The sequence below is a fragment of the Acomys minous genome, assembly GCF_964271855.1.
Source record: "Acomys minous genome assembly, chromosome: 18".
Classification (NCBI taxonomy): Eukaryota; Metazoa; Chordata; class Mammalia; order Rodentia; family Muridae; genus Acomys; species Acomys minous.
Window position 1 is genome coordinate 22,630,826 of NC_140501.1, and position 23,912 is coordinate 22,654,737.

Sequence of the window (23,912 nt, forward strand, 5' to 3'; positions counted from 1 at the left end):
TACGACTTGGCACTTCCCTGTGGGAAACCTATTACAGGGATGTCCTGCCAAGATAAAGGAAGGAGGAAATGAGTGCCCCACCCCGGAACGACTATATGGAGGGTTTTATAAAGACTATTAAAAATAGCTTGTCTGATGATAGGATCAATTGACCTTAAGGAATATTCCCTAATGTTACTTGCCATGAGGCATTTGTTTCCGAATTTGCATGGCCACCAGTCTGATGGGAGTCCCACTTCTGCTTCCTAGAATTTCCCCAAGTTTGTTCCCAGCTCTGCTATAGTTTCCAGCTCTCCAGCCAAGAGACTTTGAATCAGCACCACCATTGTGTAAAGAGCACTGACCCTTGATTTCTGCACCCTGGAAAAGTCTAGGGAGATTTTTTTTTTAATTTGGCCTTTGTCATTTTTCTTCAGTACACCCTTAGCACTATGACAAGAAGAGATTGTTCTTTCTGAGGGAATGTGGATGATACTTTCCCACTTAAAATGTAATTATTCTTCTCTAAATTGGCGGAGAGGCGATAGCCTGAATCCCAGCTGACCATAGCTTATACTCTAGCGTTGTACAGCACGGCTAAACCGCAGTGTAGAAACAGGCTTCCAAGTGTTCCTTTACGAACCTGCTTTGACTGGTACTTATGCACCAAGAATATAATCTGAGCTTCTGGGTGTTCTCGTTAAGTCTCTTTGCGCTGCTATAACAGAATATTAAAGACTAAGTTCATAAATGACAGAAAAGTATTTCTCGTAATTCAAAGGCTGAGAGGCTTGAGCTCAGGGCACTGGGAGATCTGGGCTTTCATTAGGGCCTGTTCCTGATTCTGAGATGCTGCCCTATGGTGGCCTCACATTGTGCACAGGGACGAACTTGTCTCTGAGGCCCATTTTAAGGATGCTCGTCCACTCCTGAGTTCTCTAGCCGCATGACTAGATCACCCTATACCTTCAACGATGGTGATTCTATTTCAACGTTAAATTGGGATCAGAGCACTACTGTTCATGCCATAATGGCCTCCTACAAGGTTTCGCATTTGTCTACTCTTAAACTAACCCCTTTGTAGCTACAACAGATCTGAAAGACCTGTCTAGATTGGATGAATGCAGGTTTCCCAAGGGAGGGGTGTGTCTATTATGATTTAAATTCATTGTGATACTTAATCAGAAAAAAAAACAAGATAAAATGTAATTTTAATGAGATGAAAGAAGGAAGTGCAAGAAAGGGATTAAACATTTCCATCTACCTCAGGAATGTGAAACTGTTTTACTTCTTAGGCCTTGATTGTGAGCCATTATCACACAGGGTCCTGTTTGACTTAACTTGTTCCAACATTGAGATCAGCACAGAGCACTTCCTGACGCAGATCTCAGCATGTGCTCGCGAACTAGACACTCTGCACACGTGTTCTGCGCAACGCTGAGCAGGAAATACAGAGATGCCGATCCAGACTAACTTAAAGGAGTCCATCAGAGTTATACCTTACAGGAAGATAACAAGATCTCTATCACAATGCAATGCAAACTCTGAGCTCTGGCCTGAAAAGCTAATTCCGCATGGAAATACATTAATCAGGTGATATTGTTTAGTGACAGAGCATTATATTAATCATCTGGTGGAGGAAATTAATTTTGCATATGAAATAAACATGAGCTATCTCAGCTTCTTGTTTATAGGTGTAAGGGCTAAAAATAGTTGGAAATCAGGGCAAGTTTCAGAGCTCTGAAAGCTCCAAAGTAGCATAGTGATGGATTCACATAATAATTTTTCTAATTATTTCCAACATACCACTTCGTTTCCACCAGGTCTAATGTAGATGCCTATGATTTCATTAGAAAGCTGTCAGTGATTATTCATAGGACACTCTTTATGCCAATGTGTTTTCTTTAATCCTGTGGTAGTTTTATTTTCATCATTATAGCTATCGGGTGTGTGTGTGTGTGTGTGTGTGTGTGTGTGTGTGTGCGCGCACGCGTGTGTGTAGGTCACAGAACAACTTAATGGAGTAGGTTCTTTCTTTCTACCATATGGGTCCCCAGAGATTAAAATTAGGACATGGGGCCTGGTGGCAAATGCCTTCTCCTTTGAACAATCTTGTCAGCCTGCTTTATGCCAACTTGAACAGTTTGTCAATAGAATGCTATGCCATCACTGAAATAGTATTTTAGGACACAGAAAAGCAAAAACAAAAAACAAACAAACAAAAAGGCATGTCCTTTGACGTGTAGAAATGGATCAGCCACATGTAAGGACAGTACTAAAAGCAATTTCAACAGGCAGACACATTAAAGGCAACTTAAGAAGAAAACTTTGGGCTAGGCAGTGGTGGCAAATGCCTTTAATCCCAGCACTTGGGAGGCAGAGGTAGGTAGATTTCTGGATTTGAGGCCAGCATGGTCTATATAGCAAATTCTGAAACAGTCAGGGCTATACATAGGAGCCTTGTCTGAAAAGGCAAATGAAACAAATGTAGGAAAGATTTCCTCAGGTGATGCTGGTTTAGCCGAGTTTTAGAGACAGGGAGAGAGTGGGGTGGTGGCATCTAGTTTTCTTAGAATCAAGACTTTCAAAAACTTAGGTTCACTTAGAGTTAGCAAAACATTTTACACACTCAACATTATTATTATTATTGAAGTAGTTTTTTTTTAGTGGTTATACACGCAGATCAAGTCACTCCAAACTGCCTTTAAATACACCATTGAATTGGAATAATATAGACATGAGATTTTTAGATAGGCAAGGCATATCATTTATTCAATCTAGTACTGAGATACACAGATTCATAGGTGCAGCATCATAATAATTCAGCTTCCCAGGGCAGGGGTATTTGCCATGCAAATTAAAAACTACTGGTGTCGGATATGAGCAATGGAGGGCAAAGGTGGTAAAGTATTGTGGTACAATGATTCTGAATGATGGATGGTGAAGTCTGGGTGCTTGTTAGCTTGGAGGAAGCCAGGGCAGGAACTCAGACAGAAGCTATGGAGGGATGCTGCTTACTCTCTCTCTCTCTGATCATGTTCAGCTAGCTTTCTTATACAACCAGGCCCATCTGCCTAAGGGTGGTGCCGCAAACAGAGGGCTGGGCTTTGGGCCATGCCACATCAATCATCGCTCAAAAGCACTAGCCAATCTGATGGAGGCAGTTCTTCAGTTGACATTCCCTCTTTCCAGAGGACTTGATGTTCTGTCAAGTCGACAATAAAAATGATGCAGCAGGGTTTGCTCTTACTTTTGGAGAAGGCATTAATATACTATATGAGCACATAGTGACATGATCCAAACTGCAGCTTAAGAAAATTAATTCAGCTGGACATGCAGTGCCTGACAGAATGCCTAAATATACAGGGGCTCGATTACATCGGTATCTGTCCAATAAATGGAGACAATTGAATGCAAGGATAGTCTCACAATATATAGGAAAGTTTATAAATGCCAAGACTGAGAAGAAACCAAAGAAGTGGTGGGAAGCAAACGAGAGCACTGGCTACGGGAAGTGAGTGGCTTGGTGTGATGGGACCTCTCTATACAGGTACAGAGGCTACTAACTGGGGTTAATGAAATATGTCATCCATAAAGAAGGAAAGGGGTAACCGTACTACAACAGACATATGACAGCCGCTTTGAGGACTACTTGGGCATTGTACAGTAAACTGGCAACATATATCTTCTCAGGCTCAGCAGTGGCAATGACGGAGTTCTGGATATGGCTCGTGGGGTCATCACTGTGGCAAAGATAAAATCCAAACATCACTGAGGGCTTTGACCCAAATAGAAATATTTCGGCGTGATAGTACATCATGCTGGCAATTAACCTCAAGCATTTGCAAGCAGAAAAAGTACTCTGTGTGATAACTTACTCATTTTCCAAATGTTTGGGATATTTTCAAGTTTTAAATAATAATTATTGAGAATTTTATTTCACTTACCGATTTTTGTGTGTGTGTGTATGTGTGTGTGTGAGAGCGAGAGAGAGCATGTGTAATGAGTAAATATATATACATATGTGTGCTGGAGACACAGGTCAACATCAGGTCTCTTCCTCAATCATGCCTGCCTTATTGTTTGAGACAAGGTCCCTCCCTGATCCTGACGATTGCTAATTAGATCCCCTTGGCTATCAGTCCCCAGCTCTGCTATTACAGACATACGCTGCAACAACCAGCTTCCTCGTGGGTGTGGGCCTTAAATTCAGGATGTCATGCTTTCACAAGCAAGTACCCCACCAACTGAGCCATCTTGCCTGCACAAGGATGGTGCCAAATTAAAAGAGAAAAAAATGTATTATAAAAACATGGGCAAAAAATTGGGGGCAGGGCGTAACTTTTAATGGAAGCATTGCCAAAGAAATATTAATGTTTATGCTAGGCACTTGCGTTGTTTGATTTGTTCTTTGGGATCGACATGTTGATGAGTTTAATGACAAACACAATTTAGAAAGAGAGATACAACTGAAACCTGTTCTAAGCAACACATTAATCTCACAGCAGAATTTCTTGGGTGGTGGAAAAAAAATATTGAAATGAAAAGTCTCCAGGCTTGCCTTCGGGAGGCAAGTGCCTTGAAGGTCAAATATCTCTCAGAAGTGACAGGAGATGGAGTCTACCAATCTCCATGGAAATGTGCTTTAAAGACACTAGTTTTCAACACCTGGACGCCTGGGTGCAGGTGCTGGAGGAGGCTGAGCCCTCCTGGTGGTTAAAAACCACTGCCCTGGGTTTCTCCGGTGCAGTATCATTGCTATGCACCATCAACAGCACTGTTTACGCTCCTGGGTGTGTCGTTACCTTTCTCCAGACATGAGTTCCCATGACACGTTTCAACAGTGGCCAGGGGCCTGTTACTACTTGTCATTGAGGAAGGACTGAGGGAGGCAAGTCGCTGAGGCTGTCGGATGTAGTGGATGCAATGTGTTCTGAAACTGGCTACCAAGGCAGACAGCCATCTTGGAAGACAAAACAAGTAGGAACACAATTGGTCTTAAGAAAGCATTAGTGTTTTAGCCCACTATAAAATCCAAAAAGTATGTGATTGAGTAGCATTAATATCTCTGCCGTAGAAGACTGCTGTAACTGTCTTTGTTAGCCACACTGATAAAATGTTTAGTCAAATAATCCTAACAGATAGACCATGAAGGTTTTTTCCCACAAACAACATAAACAACAGATTTCTTTTTGCTGAAAAAAAAAAACAGATACGCAATATAATTATAGGTCTCTAATCATCCCAAAGAAAATTGGAGATGACGAGAGCAACTAGACAAAAACAGAGAGAAAACATTCACAGTGAGTGTCAGGGTTTGGAATTCAGACAACGAATGAGTCTGTTTTATTGCTACTTCATGACCATTATCAAGCTGGGGAACCTCTGTTTTTTCTTCTGTTAAATACAGCACATTCCAAGGTTTTTTTATAAGGACTTACAATTATATATTTAATAAAGGCCATTATTATTTCTGCTTACTCACACCCTTGTACTTAGCTCAGTACTTGTTACTGCTTTTATACTAACTATATAATCTACATTTTGTCCAGTAAATCTTTTAACTCAAGGCTCATAGGTGTTACACAATTATGAACAGCCAAAAAGATACAGGGTTTGTGTGTGTGTGTGTGTGTGTGTGTGTGTGTGTGTGTGTGTGTGTGTGTTTCCCAAATCTTTCAAGTGGAGGTGTATTACTATTAATTGTTTTAGCTGACTCTTTATTGACTTCATAATTTAAAAACTATCACATCCTAGGAAGCCTCTAATTAATTAAACAAAAGCTGGATAGTGAACCAAGAATAGAATCTGTCATCTCCTCTATGACTCTATGGAAATAAACAACATTAAGAGGCATTTATAGCCAATTATGATAATATTCCTACCTGATATTTTAAAGGCATTTTGTAGTGGCCCTCTGCCTTGGTTTGCCTGAGCACTTACAGTTTCTTCCTGACATTCTGGTATGTTAGTATAATCTTTCCACGACTTCACTTTGGAAGGCATGCCAGTTTAAATGACAAGTACAGCTGCTCTCTATAAAGCATTTTTCACTTACCGTTTTCCTGAGAAACTGGGAGAAACACAGTGAAACAGAAGGGGTTGAAGATTTCTTTTGCAACCTCAGCAAACTGTCTAGTTTTGTAACAAGACTCTGGAAGATTTGAATAGGAAAATTTTAAATCAGTGTTTTATTAGTGGGTCATAGTATAGCAACAAAGATAAAACAAGACAACAATTTTTAATTAAAAATATTTTATGACAGAATCAGGAATTATATAAATGCTACATTCTTAGTGTTTTGGCTATTTGTATTTGACAGCCTTGAAGAAAACATCTTTCCTATCTTGGTGCATCTATAAAATTCTGAATGTAAATCAATCTCCATCACATCTCGTCATTATCAATTTAAAATCTATCTAGACCTAAAAACATCTTAACCCCTAAACAACTAAGCTTCATTGTAAAACTAAACTATCTGGTCTTCAACCCCATCAGATACTTGAGAAGGAATAAACTTGATTACCTGAGTATGCCAGGAGTACAAGTTATTAGTTTTATAGGTAGTTTACTATATATATGTTTAATAATATAAATGTATATGTAAAAAATAAAAAATGTTTAATTAATAAAAACATGAAAACAAACAAAAATTCTAAACTTTAACAATTCTAGGATTAGCAGAATGAATAATTTGAAATATAAATGTCCATGTTGTTTTCCATACATAATAGTGCATGAACACAAATAAATACTATGCATATGTATATATATATATACTTTTATAAGAAAACTATTACATTCTGGGTACTTGGTAGTCATACTAAATAATATATAGCAACTAAAAAAAGAAAATCACATAGTGAAGTAGCTGAAGAGACATTAACAGATGATATGTAGATCAAAATACATACTAGTTTATTTTGAAGCTATTTTCTGGGTGTGTGAACTTGAGTCATTAAATTAAAGCATTTCTGTGACTTTTCTCCTATGAAAAAAATATTTTTATGTATTTGTACATGTGTGTGCTGACTTGTCTGTATGTACCTCATGTGTGGACATGTACCTGGGAGGCTAGAAGAGAGTGTCAGAACCGCTGCAACTGGACTTACAGGTGATTTTGAACCAGCTGATGTGAGGGCTGAGAATCAAACCCTGGTCCCCTGCAAGATCAGCAAGTGCTCTTAGCCACTGAGTCATCTCTCCAGTCCAAAACTTGATCAAGGACCAAGAGTTGATCAAAGCCCACAGAGGACTGTGCCAGATCACTGGTGATCAGGTTCACTGGCCGGCAGCTATGAGAGGACAGGGAAGATGGGTCAAATTTGCCATTAAGTATATTTATACTATGCTCCCCCCCCAAAAAAATGGCAAAAAAATAAGAGAAATTTATTTGAGTTCCTAGGAAGTAACATCCATCTATTCATCCATCCATTCATCCATTCATTCATTCATTCATTCATTCATTCATGCTAAAGGTCGAATCAGGGGTACTGAGATACATTGCCACAGTTTCTTTACCTTTTATTTTGAAATTTGCTAACTTTGCCACATTAGCCTTGCCTTCTCTTTGTAGACCAAGCAGTCTTGACCCTGCAGTCTCCTTCCTTAATTTCTCTAGTAGCTGATACACCTGTACCTGCGGCACCACAGACATCCTAGGAAGTGATTTTAAAGCGTAAAAATATAAGACCTGCTCTCTCTCTCTCTCTCTCTCTCTCTCTCTCTCTCTCTCTCTCTCTCCCTCCCTCCCTCCCTCCCTCCCTCCCCTCCCCCCTCTCTCTCTCCCTCTCACTGAATTTCTTGTAGGATTCACCAGTTGGCTCACTCTGAAATCTTGTATGTTGGAGACGGGTTCATTTTATAGAATTAAATAAGGGATCTGCAGGGAAAAATACCCAGTCTCTAGGCTGGTCTATTTCTTCTCCTCTTCTCCTCTCTCTTCACACGCCTGTGTGTAATAACTTCCAAAAAACTAAGAGAAACAGACAGCATGGCTTCCAGCAGCTTACAACAGATTTCTTGATTTAAATCGATTTTAATAACTTACATAAGTTATAGAAATGGTTTAGTCAGTTTAAACATTATTAGCCAGTAAAGTATGGTGAGAAGTTTTATGACGTCACTATATATGTTAATCAGAATCCAAACGCTCCACCTTTTAATATCATCATTTATTTACGCAGTCTCACTTACTAGGAAAGACAAAATTGGTGTCCTGGCCTAGAACAAAGAAACAGAAAGAACAGAAGGTGGCCAATGCCAGGCCCAGGAATAAAGGCTTTTGTGTGCAATGATTCCTAGGAAAGCCCAATCACCCAGTGATCATGGGTATTTCTGTCTTTCATGGACTCATCAAACATAATCTCCGAAAGTTAAAAAGAAATTTATCAATTATGTATTTGAAAAAAAAAATGTTGACACTCGCCTAACAATCCAGACATCGTTGTCTCTTGAAATGCCCATCACAAGTTAATGTCCAAGGAATCTTGCACCCATTTCTTTAAAAATGTCAGCTTGTGGGATCTTTCAGGGCATGCCATCCCCGAAGAAATAAATCCATAAGGAAAGGGTTTGTAGATGTGACTAAACAGAGTGAGATCCTAAAAAGACCTGCCTAGAAGCAAGAGTATAAGGACGATATACAAAATCGATCTGGGATAAACAGTCACTGGGGGGGAAGAGCTGTTCTTGAATTCTCACAGTCAATCACACTTTTTCCAGTAGGAAAATGATTAGACGGAATTTCCCTGACAAGACAATCAGAGGGCAAATAGTAAAATGTATCCCACCTCACTGGTAGCTAATACATTGGAACTCAATACAAAAATGGAACACAGCATTTTCAACCAATAGACTGGAGGGCTATTTTAAGAACAGTAATACCTGTGCTGTGGGTAAGAAGGGAATAAATACATTTTATTTGTTGTTTGGTGAGTCTAAGTCAGCGAGGGCTTTCACAAGAGAAGAATGTAACATGTGATTTAAAAATTACCAATGCACAGAAGCATTTCCGCTCAGTCATGGATTAGGGGTGGGTACAGGATATGAGAAAAAGTTTTGCAAGGAGGTTTTATTGCTTCATGGGAAACACAAGGGGCCCACCTGACAATATGTGTGTAAAATTAATTAAATAAATATGATGCGTGTGCCTGTGGAATATCTTTGGTTATTAAGGCTACAAAAGTATATTTTATTGGCACACAATGAAGCCAGCAGGGAGGTGTGGCTCAGTAGTTAGCGGCACTTGCTGCTCTCCCAGAGGCTCCAGTCAGGTTCCTAGCCCTCACATAGGTTGGCTCCCATCTGCCTGGAACTCCAGCTCCAGGATCTCTGACACTCTTTCCTGCCTTTGGTGAGCACTGCATAAATCTGGTGTGCACGCACATGTGCATGTGCGCACGCACGACACACACACACAAATGACAATAAAAGTGAAGCATTTTTTTTAAAGCCTGTATTTTTTTTAACTGAAGATGTTACTTAGAAAAACTGTTGGATTCGTAGCTGGTAGAATGTTTTTGAAAGGATATACATAAAACTCCAGAGATGAGATTACGTAGTCGTCCTACTTTAGCCTTTATGTGGGTCTATAATGTCTAAACTATTATAACCACCATAAAGTCAATAAAAGTTTTATCCACTCAATTTCCTATTATGAAAGAGGAAATTCCCTGGCAAAGAATTGCGAAAGTTTAGTTAAGAGGATTGAAATTTCATGCCCTGAGCAGAAACACAGCCATATTTCTGTATCCTAATGCAAACATAAGTGAGCACCATATTGGACTTTGTCTGCCAGTTACAGTATGAAATTATATTAGGAGACTTGTAACTCAAACAAGGGTCATATACCCTTCTGTGTGAAAGAGTTCTGTGGACTGGCTGGCCACTCTGCGGTCCCTTGTCATCTCGGAGCTGATGGACTGACGGTTGACATCTCTTGGTTTTTTTCTTATCCCTGTTTCTTAGTCCTGAGGGTAGCTTTTAGGAACTCAATAGAAAGAAGAACAGAGGGAAACAGGGGGAAAAGAAACTGGTACTGAGTGCAGAGAACCTTCTAGGCCATAGCATGGGGAACAATGCCATCAGACCCATGAACTTGGTGCGATTCTTATCTGTGGGAGAAAAAGTCACAAAAAAGTGAGCCAAAATGCCTGTCCTCCTGCTCCATATACAAATATTTCCGTCAAAACATGTAACCTAGAGGAGGGATGTGAGCCAAGTAAACACACACAGCTAGCTAAGTCCATCACAGAGGGGCCCCCAGGGCTTCTCTGCAACTCATGATCAGAGCTCCTGGCTCCTCCACTGAAATGGCTCACGGAAAAAAAAAAAAAAAAAGAAAGAAAAAGAAAGCTAAATATGTTTTCTTAAGAAGCAAGTCAACGTGTCAGAAAAATATGATTGTCCTAATCCAGTTTAACTTTTAACCTCAATAAATAAGCATGAGAACTTGCAACCTGAACCTTTCTGAGCAGCAAATGTTTCTCTTCCTTCTTGTCCCTGATGAATCTTTCTTTTTTATCCTGGGGATCATGGGATATTATAATTCATCAAGATTTCATCCCCACAGGAATCTGGACACCCCCAAAAAATGAGCTAGAAAAAGAAATCGTGAACCTCTTTTCAAAAATATCTTTTTTTTTTTTAACAAAGCACGCAGCCATCAGAGTTCAACCTGGGAGGAGGGCAAAGGCTTTATATACAGGACCCTCTGTGAGATCATCTCTCCTCAGGACCAACAGGGTGGATGGAATCAGGACCCTGGGTCACCTTACCATGTGGCCCTGATCAACTGTCTTCACTGTTCCCAGATCCTTCAAAAGATGTTTGGACTAGGCAGCTGTGAAGACATATACCTCAAATCCCGGCACACAGGAGGTAGCGACAGAAAGATAAGGAGCTGAGATCATCCGCAGCTATATAATGAGTTCCAAGACAGCCTAGGCTACGTGAGCCCCTGCCTCAATTATTTTATTTGTAATGTATAAGGTTCATTTCAAGGCTGGAGAGATGGATCACCCACTAAAAGCTAGGCTCTCAACCAAAAACATAAGGCTTAGTTCATTGTGATACAATTAAGTAGAAGTACAAGAGAGAAAAAGTTCAGTGTGCTTAAAATGAATAAGCTAGAAGCATACGAATAAAGTAGACACATTAAGCAAAAAACTAGACTGTGACCCATTGAAAAGAACATTGATTACACGTTTATAATCTTTACACATATATATCCTTTGTTAGTATAACCTTGTAAGATGCATATTCTTGCAACCTGCAACTGAAATTTATGTCCTTTTAAGAATGTCCTTTGGTGAACCTGTATTAATTTTAATGTACATCAACTTGGCATTTTTTCCTTTGGATTGACATATCTCTACCCTGCTTAAGAAATCTTTGCTTCTTGGTAACTTGCTATCCTTCCTCTGAGTGCTGCCAGGCCTCCCCATCCAGGGGACGTGGTCAGAAAAGGGGCACCAGAGTTCATGTGAGAGTCAGATCTCACTCTCCACTCAACGGTGGAGAATATCATGTTCGTCGGCTAGGTCTTGGTAGGGGTTCGAAGTTTACTGCCTATTTCTCCTTAGCTGGTGCCTTAGTTTGAGGAGGACCCCAGGACCCAGATCTGCCTGTCATAAAGTTCTTCTTGTAGGTTTCCAGGACCCTGTGGGTCCTACTATTTCCCCATTCTTCCATGCTCAATATTTTTAGAGCATATATAGGGGGAGGAGGTCTCCCTCAATCACAGACATAGGGGAGAGGAGAAGGGGGGAAGTGGGAGGGAGGGAAGAATGGGAGGAAACAGGGGAAGGGTTAACAATCAAGATGTAATATGAACAAATTAATAAAAATAAATAAATTTTTTTAATTAAAATAAAATAAAAATACAAAAAAAAATAAAGGAGAGAACTGGGTCAAAAAAAAAAAAAAGAAATCTTTGCTAACATGGAGACATAAATCTATCCATAATTCATTTATACTTTCACCTTTCTGTATGAGTCCATTCAAACTTTACAGCAACAGAAAAGCATTTCTAGAGGGAAAGAACCAGGGGTGTGTATCTTGATTTAAAATAGAACTTTCTAGAAGAGGCTAAGCAAAGTACTCTTAGACAGGAATGTCCCCTGGGACATTGATACACTCTATCCCAGGGGATAGATAGGGGATAGATAGATGATAGATAGATAGATAGATAGATAGATAGATAGATAGATAGATAGAAAGACAGACAGACAGACAGATAGCCTCTGTGTTTCTAGCAGGTTTTCTTTATCTCACCCTGTTTCTTAGACAAACTTCCCTTCTCCCGGGGCTTCTCCTCTAAACGTTTTCTTCACTCTGTCCCATTCACTTAAACACTCTGAATTTCTAGCCTGCCCAGCTTTCCAGGCAAGGGTGGACCCAGGATGCCTGAAATGGGCTAAACAATGTAGTCCGGAGACTTATGTAATTTGGGGATCCCTTTAAAATATAAAGTAAAGGAAAACAAAACTCACTGGTAGCGAATGTGGCAAACTTAAAAGGGGGCCCCTAATCCTTGCTTGGGGCCAGAGCAGGTGATGATTCCTGCCACTGCTTGACAGTGTTGTTCGCCATCTCCAGAGAAGGCTGCTTTGTCCTCTACTCTGTACATCCCTCTACTCAGCATCCTGGAGTTGGGATACAGTACCATTTTAAAGTCATTGCTTTTACTTTATTCATCTAAAGCCACCACCCCTTTACCATGTGTGCTCTGCTTTCCCTTTCAACTTTTCTCCGTGTTTTTGGCACCAACCTCTTCAGTAACCTTTCCGAACTGAACTTTGGGCTCACTTAGGACCACTTCACCTTTTCTTGTCATCTAACACCTGGGAGGAAGATGAGTCCAATGCCACTGTCACCTCTTTTTCAAAATTGGCCCTTTGATCCTGTCTCCGTCTAGCCACCACTTTGATTCCTGGCATGCTTTGCCACAACCCCTCTCTCATGGTCTTCCATAGTCATCATCTTCCCTTCCTGTGTTGGCTGGTAGCTGTAATCAAAATACGCTAGAGAATGACTCCAAGTAAAGGAAGATGTATTTTGGGTCTGTGGCTTCAGGGGTTCAGCCTATGGTTGCATGGCTCCATGTGCTTTGGCAGTAGGTGTTCCGAGTGCAGAAAGCTCTTCACCTCATGGTAGACCAGATGTGGGACACAGGAGTATGGGAAAGAGCCAGGACAAAATATGTCCCCCCCAAGGCTATGTCCCCAGTGACCACTTCCTCCAACGAGGTGCCAGCTCCTACCTTTTACCCTATCTAATAATGTTACTATATTATCCATTCCTCCCTAAGGCTGATGTATTAATTAGGTCAGAGCCCCCAGGATCTAATAGTGTCTGGAAATTCCCTCTCAGCCACACCCAGAGGTGTGCTTTACAATGGTTGCTGTGTACCGGTACAACCAAGCTGATCATGGCGATTAACCATAAGATTTTCTCATCCTAATTCTGTTCCCCACCCTCTTCAAGAACAAGAAACAGGTCTTCGCAGGTTGGTAATGAGCATCATGTATCCAAAGGCAGTCATGTCTTTGTCTTCATCTTACTATGCTAGCAGAGGTTCATGCTGCCCTCAAATGGAAGAGGAACAAAACCTTTAAGTGTGTTTGTTTTGACCTCTATGACACAGCCTTCTTCTGCATCCTTTCCACCACTGTGGTGTGTGCTCTCTTCCTCTGTTAAGTTCTGAATGGGGGAGCAATCCAGACTGAGTGCTTGTCTCTGGACAGCCTGTCCTTAACTCACTCCTGAGCTGCTTGCTCTGCTGAAGTGGAACTTATAGTTACCTGGTACCAGAATGTAAGTTTCCACCTCTTTCTCCTTCCCAAATCTCTAGATGCCTAGGCTCAGTGTTAGTATCCTGGGCTGCAGCCACAGTGTCACATACTGGGTTGTGTAAATGACAGAAATGTCTGATGGACTTATTCTAGAGGCCACTAGTCTGAAATTGATGTGCTGGGAGAATTGTTCTTTTGGTACTTCTGAGGAAGAATGTGTTCTTTTCACCTCGTGTACCTCTAGTGGCTTTGGCTTCTCGTGACTTCTAGATGTCATATGCTCCATGCAATCACATGGCTCCCATGCTTCTGCCTCCATTCCTTCCTTGTTAGAAAATACTAGATCTCTTTGTATTTTTTTTTATGATCTTGCCCCTGTTTATTTTACTGAAAATCCTTTCCCTCACAGAGACCCTCTCATTCACACACTCAAAAAATCCCATAAAAAGCACAAAACTGAAAGCCTTAGTATATATGCCAGATTTTTTTAAATGGAGAAAAAAATAAAAGATAAAATTTGAAGGGGAAGAAGAAGAAGAAGAAGAAGAAGAAGAAGAAGAAGGAGAAGGAGAAGGAGAAGGAGAAGGAGGAGAAGAAAGAGAAGAAGAAGGAAGAAGAAGAAGAAGGAAAAAGAAGAAGAAGAAGAAGAAGAAGAAGAAGAAGGAAAAAGAAGAAGAAGAAGAAGAAGAAGAAGAAGAAGAAGAAGAAGAAGAAGAAGAAGGAAAAAGAAGAAGAAAGAAAAAGAAGAAGAAGAGGAAGAAGAAGAAGGAGAAGAAGGAAGAAGAAGAAGAAGAAGAAGGAAAAAGAAGAAAAAGAAGAAGAAGAGGAAGAAGAAGGAGAAGAAGAAGAAGGAAAAAGAAGAAGAAGAAAGAAGAGGAAGAAGAAGAAGGAGAAGAAGAAGGAGAAGAAGAAGAAGAAGAAGAAGAAGAAGAAGAAGAAGAAGAAGAAGAAGAAGAAGAAGAAGAAGAAAAGGCCTGATACGATGTGAGATAAAGAACCTCCAATGATGTCACTGAGTTCATTTTCTATTAGCAATCAGCTGGACACACAACCTGCCCTTAAGAGTAGTTTGTTTCCCCCAGTGAGACCCCCTTGGGGAAAAGTAGATTTTCATTTTCAAGTGGTTATCAATTGCATGTTGCTGGTCGATTAGAGATGGGGACATGGTTTAGCTTCTCGGTTCAGCTCTAGGACCCCATCTGGTGCAGAACTGTGCAGGCCCTGTGCATGCTGACTCAGTCTCTATGAGTTCATATGCATACTGGTCCTGATGTGCTTAGAAGGCCTTGTTTCCTTGCTCTACCACTCTTTCTGCCTCCTCTTCAGAAGAATTTCCTGAGCCCTGAGGGGAGAGATCTGATGGAGACATTCCATTTAAGGACTCAGTTTTCCAAGGTCTCTCACTGTACATATTGTCTGGCTGTGAGTCTCTACACTTTCCCATCTCCTGCAGCAGAAAGCTTCTCTGATGATGGCTGAGCAAGGGACTGATTTATGAGACTAGAAGAATGTCACTAAGAGTCATTTTATTGCTACATTTTGGGAGATGCTGTTTTGTTTTCTTTTGTTTTTTAACATTAGCATTTGGCTTTACCCTGGGTCCCTGGCCTATCTAGACAATGGTTATTGGTCATCCAAGCAGCACTGGGTATGATTTCTATCTCATGGAGTGGTCTTTAAGTCAAGCCAGATATTGATTGGTTACTTCCACGAGCTTTTCACCACCATTGCACTAGCACATATCTCAGGCAGGTCCTCATTGTAGCTGGATTGGGGTTTATGTTTGTCCATTGGTAGCACACAGAGTGCCTTCCTGTACCAAAGATGCTAGCACATAGGGAGGAAGGACCTATTGCTCAAGACAATAACACCTCCATGTTCAATGAGTTGTGTAGGTGCAGCAATAGAGCCTTGCCATCAGTTTGTGCAGATCAACCTATAGTCTTGGCAAAATCCTGGGTTGTTTGGAGATTCCCACGAGAGCCCTTTGGCCAACAACTCAATTAGTTGTAACCCATTCACAGTGCTAGAAGCTTCACAAGAAGAGTGGGAGGAGGCTCTTTCTCCTCCATTATTTAGCAATTTCATTTAGATATCCTTCATAATGTATTTTTTCAGGAAGCCTTTACTGTGGTAGGTTTCCATACCATCCTTCCAATGGCCCTTAGAACTAGCTGTCTCTCGAGTATTCTGTTCTTAGCCTTCCCCCTCCCTGCTTGGTTTAGCCCTTCTTCAACTGTGAGCCAAAATCGGCTTCTTCTTTTTCTTTTGTAAGATGTTTGATTACAACAACAGGAAAAAATAACACAGCAATAGACAGAATTATCAAAGATTTGTGGTGTGCCAAGGATATGAGCCTTCAAGCAGTTTACAGGCTTAGTAACTAAATGATTTTCGGTGGGAAGCTGAAAGCAGGAAGTAGACATTGGTGAGTTAGGGAATGTGAGTTAGTTACAGGTGAAGACCAAGGAGGGGTCCCTCTAGTAGATTATTCAATTAGCACTGTTGTCGGTGACTGGGAGTAAAAAGAGGTAGGGCAGGACAGGAGAATGATGCCCATACATTTAGAGGGTTTCTGTCTGCCCAGTGAGCCTCTCTAGCCAGAGAGTTTCTGGACAGAGGGTAAGAAAGTACCTCTTTGTCTCGCAGCCCCCTTTGCACACTGTTTCTGTATCTCCATCCCACCCTTGCCTCCCTGTCTTTATTTCCCTTCTTTTCAACGCTACTGACTTCATTGTGCTTTCTGATTTCAGCCATTGAATCTGCAGATGATTTGATGACTCAGTGGTTTGCCAAGAGTAGGCCCTACCTAGAAACATCAGGATTGCGTAAGAGGCACTTGGAACTGTGTGTAGTTCCACACTACTTAGGCCCAATAGAAGTCTGAAAGTGAGCACAACAGTCTCCTGTTATCAAGTGCCCAGAAGATTCTGATGCACTTTAAAGTTTGATGGCCATTGCCATAAACCTCATCTGTGTTCTGAGCCAGTTCAATGTCTCATGTTCCCATAGCCAGAGCTGGGTACCCGAAATCACGTTTAGCATCATCTTCTGCTGTCTTCGAAGCCTTCCAAATCCTCTTCTCCAGCAACATCATTTTCTTCATTCTTCACTGAAGCTTGTTTGAAATCTCTTCTTTATTCTAATTGGTCTGTGAGGTATACTGGATTTTTCTATGACTCTTTTATAATAGGATTAGTTGAAAAATAATTTTTATGTTTTGTATGCTGCTTGATTTGTCACTATTATTTATGTTTCATCTTCTGTGAATCATTTTTGCCTATTTAACTATTTGAGATCTTTGCATTTGTGTTAATTTTGGAGCTCCTATACACTGGAGATATGGATTCTGCTGATTATAGTTTTTGAAAATATCTTCTAGTACAGTTGGTATTTAAATTTTTGGCTTGTTATTTTGAGTGCTAACAGAATTTTGAAAGTACTATAATCTAGAAAATTGCTAATAAATGTGTGAGTTTGTCTAATGTTTTCTCTTACTTAGTAGTTAGAAAATTAATATTCCTGCAGAGTTGACATTAATTATGTACTGTGTTTTCTGTGGTTTAAAAAATACATTTCAACACTTTTCCTGGATCTTTTTGGTTTATGATATAACACACCATAAGGCTAGATAGAGCCTCAAATTCTCACTAATTAATAATTACTTTCTGTAATGTTCATAAAATATCTTTTTGGGAGAGGGGGGGGCAGTAGTGGTTAAGATATGGCTCTGGGATCCAGCAGCATGGATTTGGTACTAGCCGCAGCATTAGCTGGTGAGGCTGACTTGGGAAAGTCAATTTGCCCATCAGTTCTTTCACACCTAGCACTGTCCTTCACCTGTCACAGAGAGGATGGAACAAGAAATTTCAGAGTCCCACATATAGTAAGTGACCTATAACGAACAACTAGCTGTGTGGCATTTCAAAATGCATTAGTTTCTAGCTCTGCCTTCTTTTACCATCAAGATGTGCAACCTATTTTTGTTCCACTTTATGTGGTTGTATAACTTATCTGTTATTTCCTGTGCCTATGCTTTTTCAGTGAGATCTTTTCCCAGCAACGTTTGCTCAGATATTATATATAAAATACTCGTATTACCTGACTGGCTTGATCAAGCAGCAAGGACACTAGCAGATATTCAATAAAACAACTAGCAAGAGGAAACAAGAGAGAATTTGGAAACCTCCATTCTGAGCAGGTGGGGCTTGGCAGGTGAGCAGAATGCAAGTAGTGTAATAAAGCAAGCCAGTGTAGGCAGTGTAGGGAACAGGGCTCAGATGATAGGCTCGGGTGGGAGGAGAAAGAAACCACTGCCTTTAAGAGGTGCAGCAGCACAGTGAACATACCAGAAGACTCTAGAAGGCAGGACACAAAGGGAAAAAGAGAAAGAAGAAGGAGAAAGGAGGAGTTCAACCCACATAACTCCTGCCATCTCTGAAACTAGAAATGAATCCAGCTAAATCCCTCAGCTCGGCTTTGTTCCCACACAGCCAAAGCTCTGAGAGACAAATAAAGCATGCATCTCTGCATTTAGTCCTAAACTCTGGTCTATTTTGCTTAAGTCCTTAAGTGCAAAGACACTGACTCTTTTTAATTGGCAAGGTATGTAAGATATTATGTTTTGCTCTACAACTTTATCGCTGCTTCTCATTGGTTGGTACCATACAATAATTATCAATTTATACTTGCATGAATTTTTAAAACCATTGTATCATTTTCAAGCACAGCTAGAGCCCCTTGACCATTATTTCAGCATGCTCAACCATTTTGGCCTTGCTCCACATTTGAAATTATGATTTGTGTTTCCCAATAGATTTCCACTCAAATTACATCTCAACTCCTAACCTTTCTTTTACATTGCCTAAGAGCACATAGAGTTACCTTCGGAGAAGGGAGATGCATATTGCATTGGAAAACTATGCTGTGCCTGGTCTTTCAGTTTGCCTTAAGGCCGATTTATGCCACTTAAAGTAATCCAGTATGCTTTTTGGTAATTGAAATCCTTCCATTACCTTCACTCCATCCCATTTAAATATTTGTCTCTCAGATGCAATTACGTCAGGAGGTGAGCCAAATGGTTTGGGAAAGTCATGGGCATTTCCACAACAAGACTGTTGGCTCCCAACCAAAATGTTGGCTCTTGATTATAATTCTAAGCCCAAGTCTCTTCTCTGTGATGTTCCTGTTTACGAATCTACCTTTCTCATGATACTAGGGCAATGCTCAGGAAATGAGTTGCCCAGTGTTCTTGGTGGAAACCACTAAAGAAAGATTACCTCAGATTTTTTCCATTGCTTGATGTTTCCCTATAAAAATAACTCCTCTTTTGCTTATTGTCCTTAGACCTCTTCGCATCATGGGAACAATATAAATATATTTTCAACCTTGTAAGTACAATTTTAAATAGGATCCTGACCCGTAATCTCAAGTTTGAATAGATACGTATTTTAGATATTAATGGAACTAGGAAATGTCTGCGCTAAAGCATCAGTGGTACCTTTTGAGTGTGCTTAGACAAATGTTCATTACATATATAGAATGCTGCAGGGCCCCAGCATGCAGCCTAAATAATTCAGTCAGATGCATAGAGAAAACTAATGATTCTGTATTCTAATAACTGTTTTATGGAGAGCTTTTCATTAAGCTCTCCAAACTAACAAATAAATCCACATTCAGATGATGCAATGAAGTTATATTTAACTGTAGAAGTCTCTTTACGTGCCAGATTTCAAATCTGCTTCTAAGTAAATGTCCTTTTGAGGACTCATTAGACTATTCCCATCTTCCTTCAAAACAAACCCATTACTGATGCTCATTTCCCTTCTTCGCCTGGCTTCTGGCTGTCAGATTTACACTTCTTCCAACCAATGCTGGCTTGGCCAATTGCAGCAATATCACAGCCAAGAACAGGGCACTCAAGCCTGACAGACCTGTCCAAAGAGTGGTAGAAAATGTTTTCTTGTGGGGTTTTTCTCAAGAAACAATCGCAAATGATGATACAGGTGAGATTTGTAATTAAGTAATATAATGAAAAAACTATGAGTAATAATTGATTTGATATATAATTAATATTATTTACTTTTTAGAAGGCTCATAGAGCTAAGTCATTTAGACACAAATATATATCCCAACAGGAAGATACATGTGGCAGTACTATTGTAGTAGACATGTTAACTTCCATGGCCCAGGAAGACCAAGTTACAATTCCTGCTGAAAATTAGTTAAGTTTTGGTATTATAAATCCCATCGAAGGATGCCCATTTATTCAATACCAAATTGTATGGTAAGCAGACCATATTATGGTAAGTACCAAAATATTTCAAACACCCTCAAGTAGGAATATAAGTCCCTACTGAAAAACTGCATGGTGTAAACATGGGCAACATGGGCCACTGAGTCTTTTATCAGTTGCTTTGCCACTTCCCAACCTTTTCACTGGGACCAAGGTTGGCTGATGACCTTCATGGCATTGACACCTAAAATTACCCTTTGAGATGTTTGTATTACGCTCATTCATTTGGTGGGTGGGTGAGTGTGCGAATGCTATGGCGCATGTGTAGAAGTCCAAGAGCAGCCTACACAAAGGCCAGGGACAAGCTTGACCCTCAGAGATGTACCTCCAATGAATGAGCAGCTTTCTCCAGCTAGGCCTCAACCTCTGATGCTTCCATGATGTCCAACAATCATATCACCAGCTAATCACTACACATGTGTTTGTGAGAAGCATTTAATATTCAATCCATACTGAATCATCCAAAGAAAAGCCATACGTATTTCCTTAAAGAACCATCTCATAAGCCGGGCGTGGTGGCGCACACCTTTAATCCCAGCACTTGGGAGGCAGAGGCACGTGGATTGCTGTGAGTTCGAGGCCAGCCTGGTCTACAAAGTGAGTCCAGGACAGTCAAGGCTACACAGAGAGACCTTGTCTCGAAAAACCAAAAAAAAAAAAAAAAAAAAAAAAAAAAAAAGAACCATCTCATGCCATCACTAGAAGAAGTAAAGAAAAGAGAGTGGGTGACAGAGGAGTTTTAAGTTTGGTTGAAACATTAATGAGCACAGAAGCTTCATTCCAAAGTTCTGAAGTCTACTCCTTTGAGGGCCTGAGCAAATGTCTCAGCCCAAGGTGGAATCCAAATCCACATCTTCGAGAATCCACAGTCTTATAAATCAGTTTTAATGATATCTGAAAATAGAGATGTCATGGCTTGGGTATCAAGTGCCCCCACAAAAGGTCTATGAGTTATTGGTCCCCAGCAGGTGGATCAGATCATTGAGGGGTAATTAAATCATGGAGCTACGACCTAAACAGTGGTTCATTAACTCATAGATTCACAATTCAATGGCTCATTGGAAACGCTGGAAATGTTCTGAGGTAGGGACCAGGAAGGAACAGGAAGTTAGAAGTAAGCTCTTTTGACCCACCTTCCCAAGGAAGCTCATTCCAAAAGCAATTAAGGCACATTCTTACAATTAAAAAAATTTACAGTACCACAAAAAGACAAAGATAACTTAAATTCCCCATTTAGACAAATATGTGTTCTGTGACATAGTGGATGATTTAAGCCTCAGTTCCCAGAATGATGAATGACCCTCCCACTCTCTCTGGCAGTTTTAGGTAGAAAATGAAACACTGTGTTTGATCGTTACACATGAGTATTATTTATGAAGAAAACCCACATTTAATTTTCTCTTTCTTGTGTCTTCTCATTCCAAGGCTGATCTCTGACTTTGCGTTGGGTTTTGTAATCTCCCTCAAGAGAAATTGCTCTGGGGAAATTTTGGAAAGATCACTGGGGAAATTGACTTTCCCCACCCACCCACCCCAAAGCTGAAAAACAATGAAAATATGAAGTTAAAATACTCAGGTAAAAACAGAAAACACTTGGGACCAAGTTTCAAAGAAAACCTCTGCTGTAGATATGCGCATGAGTCAGGTCTCCATCATTTAAGTACCCTGAACTATTCAGTGGAAAATGATATTTTTTCATGGGCTTTGCCTGGGCCCCTGTGGTACAGGAGAGATGATTGTGTTGGAAATACCTCACACATCACTGCATCATTTATCCATGTATTCTATCATTAATTGAGCCAGTCCTGTGCCAGGCTCTGTGTTGTTTGCTTGAGATACAGCCATGATTACAAGACAGTTTCACCATTAGTGAGTGCATATCCCAGATCAGAAACCATATACTAATAATTATAGTACAGAGAGACGGTCTCAAAAGCAAAGCTGGGGAATTATTAAAGAGGATAGACCACAATTACAATTCAACTTAGGAGGAAAGTTTTGAGTCAGATAGTGAAGGCTGAGTTGGGGTTCACAGGTGGATCTGGACAGGCAGGATGGGGATTGCAAATAGCGAAGAGGAAGGCCCAAGGGTCTGATAGCATTCATTGGGGCCGTGTCAGTTCCGCATTCTCTTCAAATAGTGTCTCAAGTCGGATATTTCAGACTCAGATCATAACAGCCATGCCGTGAAACACCTACTACAGTCTGCGGAAACGTGGTTTCAAAAGGACGATTTCCATTGGAAATGGGCCCTGCAACTCTGCATTTTGATTGGTTGTGGTTTTCTGTAGTGGTCTCTGTCTGTTGCAAAGAGAAGTTTCCTTGATGAGGGTTAAATACTACACTTATATGGTGGTATAAACACAAATATTTATAGATTGTTCTTAAGGACTTTGCCAGATTAGGAAATTAGTGGTTATAGATTTATCCTCCAGGAACCGTGATTTTGCTAGCTCTGAGTTGTCAGCTGGGTTTTCCTCTTGTTGAGCAGCTCTTAGGTCCAATTATAGCAGCTGGTCACCCCCAAAATATGTGCCATTATAAACGGTCCTAGTGAGTGCTTGTGTTGGTTACTTGTCTCATTACTGTGACAAAATACCTGGAGAAAAAAAAGAAAGCATATATATTATTTCTGTTTCAAAAGGCTTTATTTTTACTTGCTCCAAGACTTGGGAGGGGATCCAGGGCAGATACAAAGCTGCCTAGTGGCTTGAGAGATTCATTCAGGTGGAGGTCCTAAGGCTGGCTGGTGCAGAGCTGAGCTGGGGGGAGGAGGCCCTTGGAAGGCGAAGAGGCCCCCTAGTTGTGCTTGAGAGTGAGCCATTCAAAGAGATACTCGCCCAGAGCCCCCTGGGGTCCTCCAGTCTGTGCTGGCTGCGGCCCAGTCGCCCAACAGATGTTGGTCAGGTGGCTGACCATCTCCTTGATGAGCTTCACCTCCTCATCCAGGAAGTGGTTCTCCAGGAAATCGCAGAGGTGAGGGTCAGCGCGAGTGGAACCCAGGGAATGGATATCCAAGAAGGCCTGGTTCAGGTTCTTCTCCAGGGCCAAGGCAGCTTCCATGGCCTCCTGGGTTTTACCCCACTCATCTTGAGACGGCTTCTGCACATCCTGGAAGAGAGCGCGGCCCCAGCGGTCGTTCCTCAACTTGAGGTGATGCTTGGCGTCCTCGCGCTTCTCCTCGGCCAATTCGCGGAAAAAGTGGCCCACACCCTCCAAAACCATGTCATCCCGATCAAAGAGAGGCAGGTGTAGGAGGCCCGCAGGTGCAGGTTGACCAGACGGTCATGGCAGCTTCCACTTTGGTGGAATAATTCTGACGAACCTGGGAGGTCATGGCTGAACAGCAGTCTGGAGCTAACCGCAAAGAGACAGTACTGGCTGGTCCTAGGAACCGAGGGAGGGCGGCAAGGCGCTAGTCCCAGAGGCTGCGGCTGGAGAGACCCTAAGGTGGCAGGAAGCCAACAAAGAGGGAGTGCCCGTGTCTGTTCCGTCCAAACACTGTTGAAGCAAGACACAGATCCACTGGACCTCCCCTAGTCCTAGGAGAGGGGGAGCCCTTCTCCCCTACCAGATGACCCAAGTCTACCAAGTCTCATGAAGACTGCGTGCAGCTTCTTCCTCTGTGTCATGATAAGGCACCCCACCAGGGTCAAGTGATCAAAGTGCAGGCAACAGAGTCCATGTCAGGAACAGCCCCTGCTCCTTTTAATAGGGGACTCATATGGACACTGAGCTGCCTATCAGCTACATCTCAGTAGGGGGCCTAGGGCCTCTCTGAGCATGGTCTTTGGTGCATCAGTCTCCACCAGCCTCACTGAGCCAGATTTGTTGGTTCTGTT

The 23,912-nt window shown here is 41.2% G+C and overlaps 1 pseudogene across 1 annotated transcript; it reads right to left on the reverse strand.

Annotated features, from left to right (window-relative positions):
• Nucleotides 1-22,696: 22,696 nt before the first annotated feature.
• LOC311589192 (ferritin light chain 1-like) lies at nucleotides 22,697-23,600 on the reverse strand (annotated as a pseudogene). The gene has a single exon. The product of its transcript is annotated as a ferritin light chain 1-like (transcript).
• Between the last annotated feature and the right edge of the window lie 312 nt (nucleotides 23,601-23,912).